This window comes from Triticum aestivum, chromosome 4A (assembly GCF_018294505.1).
Source record: "Triticum aestivum cultivar Chinese Spring chromosome 4A, IWGSC CS RefSeq v2.1, whole genome shotgun sequence".
NCBI classification, from domain to species: Eukaryota; Viridiplantae; Streptophyta; class Magnoliopsida; order Poales; family Poaceae; genus Triticum; species Triticum aestivum.
This window is the reverse complement of record NC_057803.1, coordinates 713,425,266-713,444,146: the sequence shown is the minus strand read 5'-3', so window position 1 is coordinate 713,444,146 and position 18,881 is coordinate 713,425,266. Positions and strand designations below refer to the sequence as shown.

The 18,881-nt window shown below is 47.5% G+C and overlaps 1 pseudogene; it reads left to right on the top strand.

Annotated features, from left to right (window-relative positions):
• The first annotated feature begins 13,532 nt into the window (after nucleotides 1-13,532).
• On the top strand, nucleotides 13,533-15,520 carry LOC123083329 (aspartyl protease family protein At5g10770-like; annotated as a pseudogene).
• Nucleotides 15,521-18,881: the final 3,361 nt, after the last annotated feature.

The window sequence follows — 18,881 nt, the reverse complement described above, 5'->3', positions numbered from 1 at the left end:
ATGATGTGATGGACAAGACCCATTCCTAAGCATAGCACAAGATCGTGTAGTTCGTTTTGCTAGAGGTTTTCCAATGTCAAGTATCTCTTCCTTAGACCATGAGATCGTGTAACTCCCGGATACCGTAGGAGTGCTTTGGGTGTACCAAACGTCACAACGTAACTCGGTGACTATAAAGGTGCACTACAGGTATCTCCGAAAGTGTCTGCTGGGTTGACACGGATCAAGACTGGGATTTGTCACTCTGTGTTACGGAGAGGTATCACTGGGCCCACTCGGTAGTGCATCATCATAATGAGCTCAAAGTGACCAAGTGTCTGGTCACGGGATCATGCATTACGGTACGAGTAAAGTGACTTGCCGGTAACGAAACTGAACGAGGTATTGGGATACCGACGATCGAGTCTCGGGCAAGTAACATACCGTCTGACAAAGGGAATAGTATACGGGGTTGCTTGAACCCTCGATATCGTGGTTCATCCGATGAGATCATCGAGGAGTATGTGGGAGCCAACATGGGTATCCAAATCCCGCTGTTGGTTATTGACCGGAGAGCCGGCTCGGTCATGTCTGCATGTCTCCCGAACCCGTAGGGTTTACACACTTAAGGTTCGGTGACGCTAGGGTTGTATGAATATGAGTATGCAGCAAAGCGAATGTTGTTCGGAGTCCCGGATGAGATCCCGGACGTCACGAGGAGTTCCGGAATGGTCCGAAGGTAAAGAAAACTATATATGAAGTGCTGTTTCGGCCATCGGGAAAGTTTTTGGGGTCACCCGGTATTGTACCGGGACCACCGAAAGGGTCCCGGGGGTCCACCGGGTAGGGCCACCTGTCCCGGAGGGCCCCGTGGGCTGAAGTGGGAGGGGAACCAGCCCCTAGCGGGCGGGTGCGCCCCCCCTTGGTCCCCCCCTGCGCCTAGGGTTGGAAACCCTAGGTGGGGGGGCGCACCACTTGCCTTGGGGGGCACTCCACCACCCTTGGCCGCCGCCCCCCCTTGGGAGATTGATCTCCCAGGGCCGGCGCCCCCCCTGGGGGCCTATATAAAGGAGGGCAGGGGGAGGGCAGCCGCACCCCAAATCTTGGTGCCTCCCTCCCCCTGCTACACCTCGTCCTCCTCCCGCAGCAGCTTGGCGAAGCCCTGCCGGAGTTCTGCTGCATCCACCACCACGCCGTCGTGCTGCTGGATCATCATCAACCTCTCCTCCCCCCTTGCTGGATCAAGACGGAGGAGACGTCACGCTGACCGTACGTGTGTTGAACGCAGAGGTGCCGTCCGTTCGGCGCTAGGATCTCCGGTGATAGAATCACGACGAGAACGACTACCTCAACCCCGTTCTTTTGAACGCTTCCGCTCGCGATCTACAAAGTGGTATGTAGATGCATCTCTTCTTTCACTCGTTGCTTAGATGAACTCATAGATGGATCTTGGTGAAACCGTAGGAAAATTTTTATTTTCTGCAACGTTCCCCAACTGTGGCATCATGAGCTAGGTCTATGCGTAGTTCTCTATTGCACGAGTAGAACACAAATTTGTTGTGGGCATAGATCTTGTCAACTTGCTTGCCGCTACTAGTCTTTTCTTGCTTCAGCGGTATTATGGGATGAAGCGGCCCGCACCGACCTTACACGTACGCTTACGTGAGACAGGTTCCACCGACTGACATGCACTAGTTGCATAAGGTGGCTAGCGGGTGTCTGTCTCTCCTACTTTAGTTGGAGCGGATTAGATGAAAAGGGTCCTTATGAAGGGTAAATAGAAGTTGACAAAATCACATTGTGGTTATTCGTAGGTAAGAAAACGTTCTTGCTAGAACCCAATTGCAGCCACGTAAAAGATGCAACAACAATTAGAGGACGTCTAACTTGTTTTTGCAGCAATTGTCATGTGATGTGATATGGCCAGAAGTTGTGATGAATGATGAATGATATATTGTGATGTATGAGATCATGTTCTTGTAATAGGAATCACGACTTGCATGTCGATGAGTATGACAACCGGCAGGAGCCATAGGAGTTGTCTTTATTTTTGTATGACCTGCGTGTCATTGAAGAACGCCATGTAAATTACTTTACTTTATTGCTAAACGCGTTAGCCATAGAAGTAGAAGTAGTCGTTGACGTGACAACTTCATGAAGACACAATGATGGAGATCATGATGATGGAGATTATGGTGTCATGCTGGTGACGAAGATGATCATGGAGCCCCGAAGATGGAGATCAAAGGAGCTATATGATATTGGCCGTATCATGTCACTACTATATAATTGCATGTGATGTTTATTATGTTTTATGCATCTTGTTTACTTAGAACAGCGGTAGTAAATAAGATGATCCCTTATAATAATTTCAAGAAAGTGTTCCCCCTAACTGTGCACCGTTGCTAAAGTTCGTCGTTTCGAAGCACCACGTGATGATCGGGTGTGATAGATCCTTACGTTCACATACAACGGGTGTAAGACAGATTTACACATGCAGAACACTTAGGGTTAACTTGACGAGCCTAGCATGTACAGACATGGCCTTGGAACACAGAGACCGAAATGTCGAACATGAGTCGTATGGAAGATGCGATCAACATGGAGATGTTCACCGATGATGACTAGTCCGTCTCACGTGATGATCGGACACGGCCTAGTCGACTCGGATCGTGTAACACTTAGATGACTAGAGGGATGTCTAATCTGAGTGGGAGTTCATTAAATAATTTGATTAGATGAACTTAATTATCATGAACTTAGTCTAAAACTTTTGCAAAAATATATCTTGTAGATCAAATGGCCAACGCTCATGTCAACATGAACTTCAACGCGTTCCTAGAGAAAACCAAGCTGAAAGATGATGGCAGCAACTATTCGGACAGGGTCCGGAACCTGAGGATCATCCTCATAGCAGCCAAGAAAGATTATGTCCTAGATGCACCGCTAGGTGAAGCACCCATCCCAGAGAACCAAGACGTTATGAACACTTGGTAATCACGTGCTGATGATTACTCCCTCGTTCAGTGCGGCATGCTTTACAGCTTAGAACCGGGGCTCCAAAAGCGTTTTGAGAAGCACGGAGCATATGAGATGTTCGAGGAGCTGAAAATGGTTTTCCAAGCTCATGCCCGGGTCGAGAGATATGAAGTCTCCGACAAGTTCTATAGTTGTAAGATGGAGGAAAACAGTTATGTCAGTGAGCACATACTCAAAATGTCTGGGTTGCACAACCGCCTATCCCAGTTGGAGATCAATCTCCCGGAAGAGGCGGTCATTGACAGAATTCTTTAGTCGCTCCCACCGAGCTACAAGAGCTTTGTGTTGAACTACAATATGCAAGGGATGGTGAAGACCATTCCTGAAGTATTCTCAATGCTGAAGTCAGCAGAGGTTGAAATCAAGAAAGAACATCAAGTGTTGATGGTCAATAAGACCACTAAGTTCAAGAAGGGCAAGGGTAAGAAGAACTTTAAGAAGGACGACAAAGATGTTGCCGCGCCCGGTAAGCCAGTTGCCGGGAAGAAGTCATAGAATGGACCCAAGCCTGAGACTGAGTGCTTTTATTGCAAGGGGAAGGGTCACTGGAAGCGGAACTGCCCCAAATACTTAGCGGACAAGAAGGCCGGCAACACTAAAGGTATATTTGATATACATGTAATTGATGTGTACCTTACCAGTACTCGTAGTAACTCCTGGGTATTTGATACCGGTGCCGTTGCTCATATTTGTAACTCACAGCAGGAGCTGCGGAATAAGCGAAGACTGGCGAAGGACGAGGTGACGATGCGCGTCGGGAATGGTTCCAAGGTCGATGTGATCACCGTCGGCACGCTACCTCTACATTTACCTACGGGATTAGTTTTAAACCTCAATAATTGTTATTTAGTGCCAAGTTTGAGCATGAACATTGTATCTGGATCTCGTTTGATACGAGATGGCTACTCATCTAAATCCGAGAATAATGGTTTTTCTATTTATATGAGAGATATGTTTTATGGTCATGCCCCGATGGTCAATGGTTTATTCTTAATGAATCTCGAACGTAATGTTACACATATTCATAGTGTGAATACCAAAAGATGTAAAGTTGATAACGATAGTCGCACATACTTGTGGCACTGCCGCCTTGGTCACATTGGTGTCAAGCGCATGAAGAAGCTCCATGCCGATGGACTTTTAGAGTCTCTCGATTATGAATCATTTGACACATGCGAACCATGCCTCATGGGCAAAATGACCAAGACTTCGTTCTCCGGAACAATGGAGCGAGCAACCAACTTGTTGGAAATCATACATACCGATGTGTGCGGTCCAATGAGCGTTGAGGCTCGCGGAGGATATCGTTATGTTCTCACTCTCACTAATGACTTGAGTAGATATGGGTATGTCTACTTGATGAAACACAAGTCTGAGACCTTTGAAAAGTTCAAGGAATTTCAGAATGAAGTAAAGAATCAACATGACTGAAAGATAAAATTCTTACGATCGGATCGTGGAGGAGAATATTTGAGTCAAGAATTTGGTACACACTTAAGAAAATGTGGAATCGTTTCACAACTCACGCCGCCTGGAACACCTCAGCGTAACGGTGTGTCCGAACATCGTAATCGCACTCTATTGGATATGGTGCGATCTATGATGTCTCTTACCGATTTACCGCTATCATTTTGGGGATACGCTCTAGAGACAGCTACATTCACTTTAAATAGGGCACCGTCTAAATCCGTTGAGATGATACCGTATGAATTATGGTTTGGGAAAAAACCTAAGTTGTCGTTTCTAAAAGTTTGGGGATGCGATGGTTATGTCAAGAAACTTCAACCTAAAAAGCTCGAACCCAAGTCAGAAAAATGCGTCTTCATAGGATACCCTAAGGAAACCATTGGGTATACCTTCTACTTAAGATCCTAGGGCAAGATCTTTGTTGCCAAGAACGGATCCTTTCTAGAAAAAGAGTTTCTCTCGAAAGGAGTAAGTGGGAGGAAAGTAGAACTCGATGAAGTACTACCTCTTGAACCGGAAAGTAGTGCAGCTCAGGAAAACGTTCCTGTGGTGCCTACACCGACTGGAGAGGAAATTAATGATGATGATCAAGGTACTTCTGATCAAGTTGCTACTGAACTTCGTAGGTCAACAAGGACACGTTCCACACCAGAGTGGTATGGCAACCCTGTCCTGGAAATCATGTTATTAGACAAGGGTGAACCTTCGAACTATGAAGAAGCAATGGCGGGCCCAGATTCCAACAAATGGCTAGAAGCCATGCAATCCGAGATAGAATCCATGTATGAAAACAAAGTATGGACTTTGACAGACTTGCCCGATGATCGGCGAGCGATAGAAAACAAATGGATCTTTAAGAAGAAGACGGACGCGGATGGTAATATTACCATCTATAAAGCTCGACTTGTCGCTAAGGGTTATCGACAAGTTCAAGGGGTTGACTACGGTGAGACTTTCTCTCCCGTAGCGAAGCTGAAGTCCGTCCATATCATGTTAGCAATTGCCGCATACTATGATTATGAGATATGGCAGATGGACATCAAAACGGCATTCCTTAACGGTTATCTTAAGGAAGAGCTGTATATGATGCAGCCGGAAGGTTTTGTCGATCCTAAGAATGCTAACAAAGTGTGCAAGCTCCAGCGATCCATTTATGGGCTGGTGCAAGCATCTTGGAGTTGGAACATTCGCTTTGATGAGATGATCAAAGCGTTTGGGTTTATGCAGACTTATGGAGAAGCCTGCGTTTACAAGAAAGTGAGTGGGAGCTCTGTAGCATTTCTCATATTATATGTAGATGACATACTTTTGATGGGAAATGATATAGAATTCTTGGACAGCATTAAGGCCTACTTGAATAAGTGTTTTTCAATGAAGGACCTTGGAGAAGCTGCTTACATATTAGGCATCAAGATCTATAGGGATAGATCGAGACGCCTCATAGGTCTTTCACAAAGCACATACCTTGATAAGATTTTGAAGAAGTTCAAAATGGATCAGTCCAAGAAAGGGTTCTTGCCTGTACTGCAAGGTGTGAGATTGAGCTCGGCTCAATGCCCGACCACGGCAAAAGATAAAGAAGAGATGAGCATCATCCCCTATGCATCAGCCATATGATCTATTATGTATGCCATGCTATGTACCAGACCTGATGTAAACCTTGCCGTAAGTTTGGTAGGAATGTACCAAAGTAATCCCGGAAAGGAACACTGGACAGCGGTCAAGAATATCCTGAAGTACCTGAAAAGGACAAAGGACATGTTTCTCGTTTATGGAGGTGACGAAGAGCTTGTCGTAAAGGGTTACGTCGACGCTAGCTTCGACACAGATCTGGATGACTCTAAGTCACAAACCGGATACGTGTATATGTTGAATGGTGGAGCAGTAAGCTGGTGCAGCTGCAAGCAGAGCGTCGTGACGGGATCTACATGTGAAGCGGAGTACATGGCAGCCTCGGAGGCAGCGCATGAAGCAATATGGGTGAAGGAGTTCATCACCGACCTAGGAGTCATACCCAATGCGTCGGGGCCGATCAAACTCTTTTGTGACAACACTGGAGCTATTGCCCTTGCCAAGGAGCCCAGGTTTCACAAGAAGACTAGGCACATCAAGCGTCGCTTCAACTCCATCCGTGAAAATGTTCAAGATGGAGACATAGATATTTGCAAAGTACATACGGATCTGAATGTCGCAGATCCGTTGACTAAACCTCTCTCGCGAGCAAAACATGATCAACACCAGAACTCTATGGGTGTACGATTCATCACAATGTAACTAGATTATTGACTCTAGTGCAAGTGGGAGACTGTTGGAAATATGCCCTAGAGGCAATAATAAAAGGATTATTATATTTCCTTGTTCATGATAATTGTCTTTTATTCATGCTATAATTGTATTATCTGGAAATCGTAATACACGTGTGAATACATAGACCACAATACGTCCCTAGTAAGCCTCTAGTTGACTAGCTCGTTGGTCAACAGATAGTCATGGTTTCCTGACTATGGACATTAGATGTCGTTGACAACGGGATCACATCATTAGGAGAATGATGTGATGGACAAGACCCATTCCTAAGCATAGCACAAGATCGTGTAGTTTGTTTTGCTAGAGGTTTTCCAATGTCAAGTATCTCTTCCTTAGACCATGAGATCGTGTAACTCCCGGATACCGTAGGAGTGCTTTGGGTGTACCAAACGTCACAACGTAACTGGGTGACTATAACGGTGCACTACAGGTATCTCCGAAAGTGTCTGTTGGGTTGACATGGATCGAGACTGGGATTTGTCACTCCGTGTTACGGAGAGGTATCACTGGGCCCACTAGGTAGTGCATCATCATAATGATCTCAAAGTGACCAAGTGTCTGGTCACAGGATCATGCATTACGGTACGAGTAAAGTGACTTGCCGGTAACGAAACTGAACGAGGTATTGGGATACCAACGATCGAGTCTCGGGCAAGTAACATACCGTCTGACAAAGGGAATAGTATACAGGGTTGCTTGAACCCTCGACATCGTGGTTCATCCGATGAGATCGTCGAGGAGTATGTGGGAGCCAACATGGGTATCCAGATGCCGCTGTTGGTTATTGACCGGAGAGCCGTCTCGGTCATGTCTGCATGTCTCCCGAACCCGTAGGGTCTACACACTTAAGGTTCGGTGACGCTAGGGTTGTATGACTATGGGTATGCAGCAAACTGAATGTTGTTCGGAGTCCCGGATGAGATCCCGGACGTCACGAGGAGTTCCGGAATGGTCCGGAGGTAAAGAAAACTATATAGGAAGTGCTGTTTCGGCCATCGGGAAAGTTTTCAGGGTCACCCGGTATTGTACCGGGACCACCGGAAGGGTCCCGGGGGTCCACCGGGTGGGGCCACCTATCCCGGAGGGCCCCGTGGGCTGAAGTGGGAGGGGAACCAGCCCCTAGCGGGCGGGTGCGCCCCCCCTTGGGCCCCCCCTGCGCCTAGGGTTGGAAACCCTAGGTGGGGGGGCGCACCACTTGCCTTGGGGGGCACTCCACCCCCCTTGGCCGCCGCCCCCCCTTGGGAGATTGATCTCCCAGGGCCGGCGCCCCCCCTGGGGGCCTATATAAAGGAGGGCAGGGGGGAGGGCAGCCGCACCCCAAATCTTGGCGCCTCCCTCCCCCTGCTACACCTCGTCCTCCTCCCGCAGCAGCTTGGCGAAGCCCTGCCGGAGTTCTGCTGCATCCACCACCACGCCGTCGTGCTGCTGGATCATCATCAACCTCTCCTCCCCCCTTGCTGGATCAAGACGGAGGAGACGTCACGCTGACCGTACGTGTGTTGAACGCGGAGGTGCCGTCCGTTCGGCCCTGGGATCTCCGGTGATAGGATCACGACGAGAACGACTACCTCAACCCCGTTCTTTTGAACGCTTCCGCTCGCGATCTACAAAGTGGTATGTAGATGCATCTCTCCTTTCACTCGTTGCTTAGATGAACTCATAGATGGATCTTGGTGAAACCGTAGGAAAATTTTTATTTTCTGCAACGTTCCCCAACAAGGTGCACTACGGGTATCTCCAAAAGTGTTTGTTGGGTTGGCACGAATCGAGACTGGAATTTGTCACTCCATATGACGGAGAGGTATCTCTGGGCCCACTCGGTAATGCAACATCATAATGAGCTCAATGTGACCAAGTGTCTGGTAATGGGATCATGCATTACGGTATGAGTAAAGTTACTTGCCGGTAACGAGATTAAACGAGGTATTGGGATACCGACGATCGAGTCTCGGGCAAGTAACGTACCGATAGACAAAGGGAATTGTATACGGGGTTGCTTAAATCCTCGACATTGTGGTTCATCCGATGAGATCATCGAGGAGCATGTGGGAGCCAACATGGGTATCCAGATCCCGCTGTTGGTCATTGACCGGAGAGGCGTCTCGGTCATGTCTGCATGTCTCCCGAACCCGTAGGGTCTACACACTTAAGGTTCGGTGACGCTAGGGTTGTAGAGATATGAGTATGCAGTAAACTGAAAGTTGTTCGGAGTCCCGGATGAGATCCCGGACGTCACGAGGAGTTCCGGAATGGTCCGGAGGTAAAGAATTATATATAGGAAGTCAGGTTTCGGCCATCGGGGAAAGTTTCGAGGGTCACCGGTATTGTACCAGGACCTCCGGAAGGGTCCCGGGGGTCCACCGGGTGGGGCCACCTATCCCGGAGGGCCCCATGGGCTGAAGTGGTAGGGGAACCAGCCCCTGGTGGGCTGGTGCGCCCCCCTTGGCCCCCCCTGCACCTAGGGTTGGAAACCCTAGGGGTGGGGGGCGCCTCCATTTGCCTTGGTGGGCAAGCCACCCCCTTGGCTGCCGCCCCCCTTGGAGATCCCATCTCCTAGGGCCGGCGCCCCCCAGGGACCCTATATAAAGAGGGGGGAGGGAAGGCAGCCGCACCCATGCTCTTGGCGCCTCCCTCTTCCATTGCTACACCTCTCCCTTGCGCAGAAGCTTGGCGAAGCCCTGCCGAGATCGCTGCTGCATCCACCACCACGCCGTCGTGCTGCTGGATCTTCATCAACCTCTCCTTCCCCCTTGCTGGATCAAGAAGGACGAGACGTCATCCCAACCGTACGTGTGTTGAACGCGGAGGTGCCGTCCGTTCGGCGCTAGGATCTCCGGTGATTTGGATCACGACGAGTAAGACTCCCTCAACCCCGTTCCCTTGAACGCTTACGCTCTATCTACAAGGGTATGTAGATGCACTCCTCTCTTTCGTTGTTAGATGAACTCATAGATTGATCTTGGTGAAACCGTAGAAATTTTTTATTTTCTGCAACGTTTCCCAACACTCATCCCACACGATGTGTGTCTTCAATCGTGTGTCACATGGGTCCGAACACAGATGTTTTAATCCTCGAAATCGTGTGCATGAATGAACCCATCCCATACGATTTTGCATTTCACTCGTGTGTGATACACCGTCTAAACACAATGGTTTCTGTCCTACAAAATGTGAGTGTTACAGGCATCACGTGTGTTGTTCCGGCTGATCGTTTGCGATAGGCCCCCCATCACACATGTTTACTTCCGGGCGTATCGTGTGCGATACCTATCACACATGGTTATCCCCTAGCATGCGCAATGCACCCCCTATCGCACACGATCGCAGGGCGATAGTTCAATTGCTTGTGCTATAGGGATTATTGCATAACCCAGTCTCCACTAATGTTAGAACCAAAAGCTACTAGAAGAATCTCCACATGAGAGCATAATAGATAGTGACAGTAGGCAAACAACAAAGACATCATCTCGTCATGATTGGACTCACCGTCACCCTCCAGCCGTGCACTGCCTTGGACTTCTCTTGCTATCATCTCGAACATTTTTACCCCCTATCTCAGTACATATTTATTTCGTCACCCAAAATGCTTGACAATATAATGATCACTACTTAGCAAAGAGTACAAGGTGTTCAGTCCTCTTGTACTGGCCGAGCCGTAAAGATACGTGTTTAGGAATTAGAAACTGTGGTGACCACGATCCGATGCTCCTCTCAGGTCGCAAGGCACGCAATAGAGAAAAGAGACATATACAATCCCCATTGTAGTAAGTGAAAGGAAAAGTGTAAAAGAAGCTGGAATACGATCCTATGTACTCCCTCCGTCCGAAAATACTTGTCATCACAATGGATAAAAGAGGATGTATCTAAATGTATTTTAGTTTTAGATACATCTCTTTTTATCCATTTTGATGACAAAATTTTTCGGAGGGAGGGAGTATATTGCTATCCTTTTAGTCCACCTGCAGCAAAAGCTAGTCCACAAGGAAAAAAAAGCAGTCACTGTTCACAGCATCGTTAATGACAGACAATTAGGTCATGAACTATGGTGGCATATGGATATATATGCCTCATGAGGAAAAGTAGGTTAAGGCAACTATATTGATTTTTTCTCCCCACCGCAAGCTACTACTAGTGGGCCTCATCAACGAATAGAAAACATAGACTTTAGTACACATGCATCTCTACTCTCCACTTTAATTTTTTTTACTTTTTACACCGGCCACATTTTTTCTGCTCAAACACCCGCCTCCTGCAGAGGATCACTCTTCACTATCTGAATTTACTTTTCCTGACATCCGATCCTACATGGCATACGGAGCATCACCCTGGGGCTATACATTGACCATGCCCTTATAAGCTAGCCAAAAAGAAGGCAGGTAGTTGGGAAAATACTGCCAAATAATTGTTCGGACATCCTATCATGTGACATATGTGGTAAGCAATCTAAAATGTCCCAAAATAAGTTGGCCCGATATCCTGGGTTTTAGAAAAAAATTGGCCGATGATCCATTTTTTTGTCAACAAGAGATCCAAATTATGACCATCTAAGGCGCACTAGTAATGCTTTTACTATTCGTCAGTCACTTTCTTTCACTTGTTTCAGTGATTTTTATCCCGACCGAACTCAGGAAACGAATTTGTGTCATGCACAAGTGCCCATACGAGCTAGCTGCACCATGCATGCACCGGGAACGTACCTGGTGCAACGGTGAATTTGGTGCTGCCCGTGCATTGATCTCGGTATCTCACTTTATAAACACTGAAAAAATATGAAATTTTGTGAGGGGGTAAGTATGACACATTTCTACCATAGTACACAATTTTATTTTCAAATTTGATGTACATAGTTTTTTTTAGAAAATTAACGTACATAGTTAGAAACAAGAAAAGACAAATCATGCTGTAAATAGTACCTAATGCAACACGGGCCTTGAATTCAGCCCATTTTCTATATCATCGGTGAATTTGTCTTTTTTTTTCTAATAATGAGTTTTCAATTTGGACCTCAAATTTTGTAGTATGGCAGATTCTTGTTGCTAGTACAATATACTTTTTTATTCAGAATTTTCTGGCATTTATAAATTGCATTTTATTAACTTGGTGCACAGGTAGCACAAGAGTGAAGTGCATTGTAGGTCCCTGAACTATTTCAGTCGTGTCACGTAGGTCCTCAAACTATGAAAATCATCATTCAGGTCCTCTAAATGCAATAAGTGTGTCATTTAGGTCCAAAATCAGTTCCAACACTAAAATAGTCCGATGACGTATATTTTTCCAAGTATGACACACTTGTTGTACTATGAGGACCTGTATGAGTTTTTTTATAGTTTAAGTACCTATGTGACACACTTGAAATAGTTCAAGGACCTGCAATGCACTTCACTCTTTCCCATGCATGCACCAGTGCACATACGTGATAGCTTCTCATACTTTATTTTAATCCCGTCAAAAGACAAAGACACAATGCCTAGGATGTGCTTTGCTTGTAAAGCCGTGCATGTTTTGGTGCCTAGAGTGTGCTTATCAAAATCCTGGTTCTGCCACGAATTGACCTCTGGTTGAATGGTTAGGTAAACAGCGGCATTCCTATCCTAGTAAGGATAGGATCCTAGACTTGATACCGGTGCTCACATTGTTATGGCTTTATTTAAGCCCTTTCGATGATGTGCGTTTAATGGGAGGAGACGTTCGTGTCGACTTCAAAGGCGTCTATGGCGACTTTGTCAATATCAAGATAGTTTGCTGGCTCAGTCTTTCAGAGGTGCTTATAGGGGTAGGATGTATGTATGCATTCATAGTGGTGTATATATGCTTCTGTATGAACTTCTGCATACCGTGTTTAAAAAAAATCTTTAGTCCGCCGGAGGAAAATGGAAAACCCAAGGGGGGCTCCATTGAATTTTATATTGTACTCTTTCTATAAAGAAATATAAGAGCGTTTGGATTTACAGAGGGAGTACAAGGCCTAAAATCAGAAAAATAGATCCACTGCGCCATAAAATCAGAGTTTCTTCTAAACCTCCGAGCGGGGTTGGACGAGGCGTGTTGGAGGGACGTACGCCTAAGAAACTGTTAAGGTGGTATGCTTTGTAAGGATGTAATTTCTTTTAAAGCGTGAGCTAACCCTGGCGATGAACACATGCTGCTTAAAAGCATCGCTAGCCCTACAAAACCTTTTCGTCAGAAAGGGTAAAGCAATGCCGATTGAACATGATACAACTCGCCAATCATAGAGCCTATTTCTAAGGGCATCTCCAAGGGAAACTGGGATACCCTCAAAGTTTCGGTGTACGTCCGGGTTGTGGTGTCTGGACTTCTTATGACAACTTTTGTTATCCAATAGGAACCCCATCAGTCTGTGAAGTGGTTTGGACGTCATTTTCCTTGGCAAAACCGAGATAAACATGGGAAGCTATACCGGTGTCCGGACATTCACTTGACCAACAAAAAGCCACCATGCGGCCCTCCTTTTTTTCTTTCTTCTCAGATGTATGGTCCCCTCTCATCTCTCTCATCCCAACCGGACAAGTAAGGATTAATTTATAAAAAAAGGTTGGATGGCTCTCTACCGCATCATGTCTGTAGACCATGTCCGAACATAAAAAGGACATATACGGAAGTTATTTGCCAGCCCCCCTTGAAGATGCCATAAGGCACCATCCATGCATATTGGCTGAGCAAACCCCATGCTATGGTCTTCAAGTGACGTCACCCACAAATCATAGTACTATCACACACGCCTCGGCATGCTAGTATATATAACAGGAGCTGGGTAGTGTGCTGAGAGAGGCATTGGTCACTGCACACGACAGAAAGAACAGCTAGCCTAGGCATGGCTCCCCTTGTGCCATTGTTGCTGATGTTTCTCCTCTCTAGCTCCTCTACTACATCATCATCCCTCGACATTTCCCATGCAGTAGCAGCAAGCGTCGGCGACGAGCTCAACCACTACGTCGTGGTGGAAACTAGCTCGCTCGAGCCAAGCACCGTCTGCCAAGGCCACAAGGGTAATTAACCGAGCTATCTGTATATCACTGTCATGCGTTGTGGACGTGGCTTACCATGCGTATCTATGCAGTGAGCCCGCCGGCTAGCGGCAACCTTGCTGGCGGCGCCTGGGTGCCGCTGAGCCATCCTCATGGTCCTTGCTCCTCGGCGGGGCACAATGTGGCGCCGCCGTCATCCGTGGCGGACACGCTCCGGTGGGATCAGCACCGCGCGGGCTACATCCAGAGGAAGCTCTCCGTCGAGAACCCCCTGGCGGACGCGCCCGCCCAGACCCCCCCAGTCATCTGAGGTCAATAGCGAGCCCGCCGGGACGTTCGCAGTGGGAAATGAGGTGAATGAAAACGCTATAAAGTTAGATCATGGTTATATTAACCAAAGGCTTGGTAATACGTGAGATCTTACGTGGAGAACTGTGGATTATGAAATTCACGATGCAACATTAATTGATTGCAGGCGCCTTCATCGTCATCCGACGTTGCTCCGGCAGCCACCGGCGGTGGGAAGCTGCCTGGAGTGACCCAACACATGGTGATCGACACGGCGAGCGACGTGCCGTGGGTGCAGTGCGCGCCCTGCCCAAAGCCGCAGTGCCACCCTCAGACGGACGCAACCTACGACCCAAGCAAGTCCGGGACCTATGCTCCCTTCCCCTGCAGCTCCCCCATCTGCCGCCAGCTCGGCCCGTACGCCAACGGCTGCACCGGCGCCGGCAACACCGGCCAGTGCCAGTACCGCGTCCAGTACCCCGACGGGTCAGCCACCTCCGGCACCTACATCTCCGACGTGCTAACAATCACCCCCACCCCGGCCGGCACGGTCAGCAGCTTCCGCTTCGGCTGCAGCCACGCCCTACAGCGCCCCGAGCTCTTCAGCAACACGACCGCCGGGATCATGTCGCTCGGCCGGGGCGCGCAGTCGCTCTCGTCGCAGACAAAGGGAACCTACGGCAACGTCTTCTCCTACTGCGTCCCGCCGACGGCGAGCCAACGTGGCTTCTTCACTCTCGGGGTACCGAGGATCGCCGCCTCCAGGTACGTGCTGACGCCCATGCTCAAGAGCAAAATGGCCCCGTCCATGTACCTCGTGCGCCTGCAGGCTATCACCGTCGCGGGGCAACGGGTCGCTGTTCCGCCGATGGTCTTTGCCCCCGGCGCGGTGATGGACTCCCGCACCGTCATCACGCGCCTCCAGCCCACGGCGTACCGCGCGCTGCGCGACGCCTTCAGGGCCCAGATGAGCGCGTACCGCGTCGCCCCGCCCAAGGGCCAGCTAGACACCTGCTACGACTTCACCGGCATCCGCACCCTAAGGCTGCCCAAGATCTCGCTGGTGTTCGACAGCCGGAGCAACGGCGGTGCTGCAGTGGAGCTTGACTCGTCAGGGGTGCTGTTCAACAGCTGCCTCGCCTTCGCATCCACTGGCGGCGGCGACGGATCCACCGGGATCATCGGCTACGTTCAGCAGCGTACAATCGAGGTGCTCTTCAACGTCGGCGGCAGCGCCGTCGGATTCCGCCGTGGCGCGTGCTGAGCTACCTATCGTACTTGTTTGCTCGATCCATTTATGTACCGCCGTTTGAGGGGCATATCTATATATTGGCCGACAAAATAAGCCCATTTGATTCTTGTTTTGTTTGCTGTATCTCCATTTGACAAGTATTTTGTGTGCTATATCTTTGTCTGAACTGAAGCTTAATATTTATTTACTGGACTGTTTTATATTTAGTCCTTGTTCGAGTTGTACGCTATGACCATCGAAATGATTAAGTATTGTGCACCATGTACGACGCATTATAAAATGTCCATGCCCATCATTCATACTTTGACCCTTTTCTTTACATTTGTTGACTGGATATCAGTTCAAATTGCAGCAAAGATTATCATGGGTGACCATACTATTTGTTGAATATTGGAGCAATTTTTCATAGAAATTAATCCAGACATGAGATTCATAAATCATGATGAACAGGTTAAACATGATGTTCGAACAAACAAACAAACATACTAGACATGGAATCTGGTATGTACGATACCATGCGTTAGATCAACTGCTTGTAAGAAATATTGAGAAACAAGCCCTAAGAGAAGCGATATGAAAATGTACGGCGGGGTGGAAGAAGAGGCGTTTCCAATCGCAGCACCATCGCCGAGTGTCATGTTGTGGAGGAGATCATCGGTTTCGGAAATCGTTGGGAAAATAGTAGCGCGTAGCCACGTTGGAGAAGTGTCCAGCTGTTGCACAAGAGCAGTCTCCACAAACCTAATCACCCATCTAACAATAGGCAGGGTTTTAGAGGCCTGCTATCTCAATTTGTCGCAGTGCACGCTGAGAAGCGAGATGGGAAAGCGGTAGGCGGCTCAAGACTCGGGAATGAGGTAGACACATAGGAGATGAAGTGGCGGCCTCTATGGGAAGCACAAAACCAGGGACAAAGGGAAACAACCAAATAATTGTTCAGTTTCATTTTTCATTAGTGCAAAAATCGTTTCAACTTTTATTTTCCTGCATGAAAAAAAGAAGACAACGCGTACATGTGGCATAGATTCTAGTTCGATCACGCCACACGTCGCACAGGCAAGGCCGGCAGCGGAGGAGGATTACACGTGTATGTGTCCTCTGCTCAAACTCTTTTGTTAGAACTCTTCTCAAACTCTTAGTGTTGTGTGTAACAACCCATCTTATATGCTGTCTACCACACCCTCCACTAGCGGGTTGAGACTAACCTTTTCACACTCTCATTGTCAAGCATGAATGGCCAATATGGGCCTCTGGATTTTCTAGGAATTGTTGAAAATAACAAAATAGGCTAAAGATCAATAATTCCGACACTATTTCTCCATATCTTTTTTTAATCTTATATTTCTGCATCCATATTATGTGGCATTGTTGCCTTTAGTTTCAAACAAGAATTTGCAAGAACAACTAAAAATACACAACATGGAAAGAAAGTTGATTATCCTTAGTCCTTACAAAATGTATCGAGAGGATGATTGATCATACAATGTACACTATTCATGGTTCTGACATGAAGTGAGCAATGTTATTGCTACATATTAATTGTACAGAAATCTTACAAACTTGGAGGTGTGGCGCAATTCCAAATAAAGTACAACCTTGTACGAAATCAGCGACACTTATTTTGAAACAGGGGACTAGTACGTAGAGCTTTTGTAGAACTTTTAAATAGAAATATGATTTATCTTTCAATATATTATCATGCTCGGATATTGAGTTCACGTCTACGCTGGTAGCTACGCACGCATCGTTAATTCTCTACAAGTGGCACTTATTCCCAGGGCAGAGGAAAATATTATACAAAGAAAGAAATGCAAACCGCCGTCCTAAAATAGTTGACTTAGATTTGTTTAGATATGGGTGTATTGAACATTCAATTGTGTTTGTACGTCCATATGTAGATAAATATGAGTCAACTAATTCGGGACAGAGGGAGCACTATTTTTTACTTCCCTCCATTAGATCTCACTAGTGTTGTTGCATGCAAACATTTACGTACGAAGTTTCTAATGCTTTTGTAACGAAGTTGTGAATTATAAACTGTTTCAATATTTTTAGCTCCTTGCGATGACATCTTTCAATATTTAGGGCCCGTTGGAATGCCCAGATCATTATGGTCTACGGGTGTGAATGTAATTTTTATTATTTTTAATGTTTGTCTTACTGTCATGATTAAACATGAATAGATAGAAAGTTTCACTGCAAAAATCAATCGAGCACCCGACCAGCTCGTCTGGCATCGTGTTGCTTTGCGTGCCCATGACCCACGTAATCCACATCTGATCCGCGCGGCCTCCGCTTTCGTTTTTGTTTGCCGGTATGCTTTGCCGGTATGGCTCGTTCATCTGGTGCACAAAAGGCACATAAAAAAACGTCTCATACTTTACAGCCAAGACAGGTCCGCTCTTTCCATTTTTTTTAACATCAGTATAGACACAAGCGCTCATATACACACGCATACATTCACCCTTATGAACGCACACACGCACATCATACCCCTATGAGCACCTCCGAAAGACTGAGCCGGCATATCATCTTGAGATTTACGAAGTCACCGTAGGCGCCTCGTCGTCGACGGAAACGTCTCCTCCCACTGAATGTGCATAGCCGAAAATCCTGAAATAAATCCAGGAATAAATGCGAGCACCAGGATTTGAACCCTGGTGGGCTGGGGATACCACAGACCCTCTAACCATCCAATCACAGGTTGGTTCGCGGTCCGCTCTTTCCATTGGAGATAAATAGATCGATGCTTTGAAAAAGAGCTTATCGATGCTTCATGATTAAGGTGATAAATTCGTCTCCGGGATTCGATCTCTGTTTGGTTGTGCCACCTGCTAAGAAGCTTTCAAGAAAGCCTATGACCCCACAAATTATACATACAGGGTAATAAAGATAGCATTGGTGCACAACCTATCCGTGAACAGGATAGGATAGAATGATTTTGCTCCTTTTTCCAATGGGGCCTAGAAAAGGAATTGGCTGATGCATTATTTCTGTCTTTGCCCATACAACGGCAACAACTGCCGCGACCGTTAGATCCAGGCATAAGGGCCCGGATCCCACGCGTGTGGTCGCTTGATTAGCCGTACTTGGCCTCCCGTCGTGTTGTCGAGTAGGCCACCATCAGATCCGCATCTAGGTCAACAGCCGTTGGCCGATGCCCTACCCTCAGGCCGAAGCCAAGCCACACCGGCACCGTGAGCCATTGTTGTACACCCGACCTCGCCACTCTACCCTGCCTGCCAGATCCGCACCCGATTCATAGGCCACGCACCACCACACACGTCCGCGGCCAGCCGGAGAAGGGCCCCGCCACCACCTTCCCGGAGCCATGCGGACATTGCCCGACGGTGCCTCATGAGGCGGCGAGGGGGAGGAAGGTGCGGCGGCGGGAGGGTGCTGGCGGCAGAGGAGGAATTTCGCGGCGTTGTTGGATGAAGGGAGGTGGCGGCGGAAAAGTTTATAAACCGAATATTTCATTCAATGTGATGAGCTTTGAATTACAAATAGCAACATTTACTCTGACTAGGTGAAAGAATAGTAGTGGTAAAAGAATCTATTCC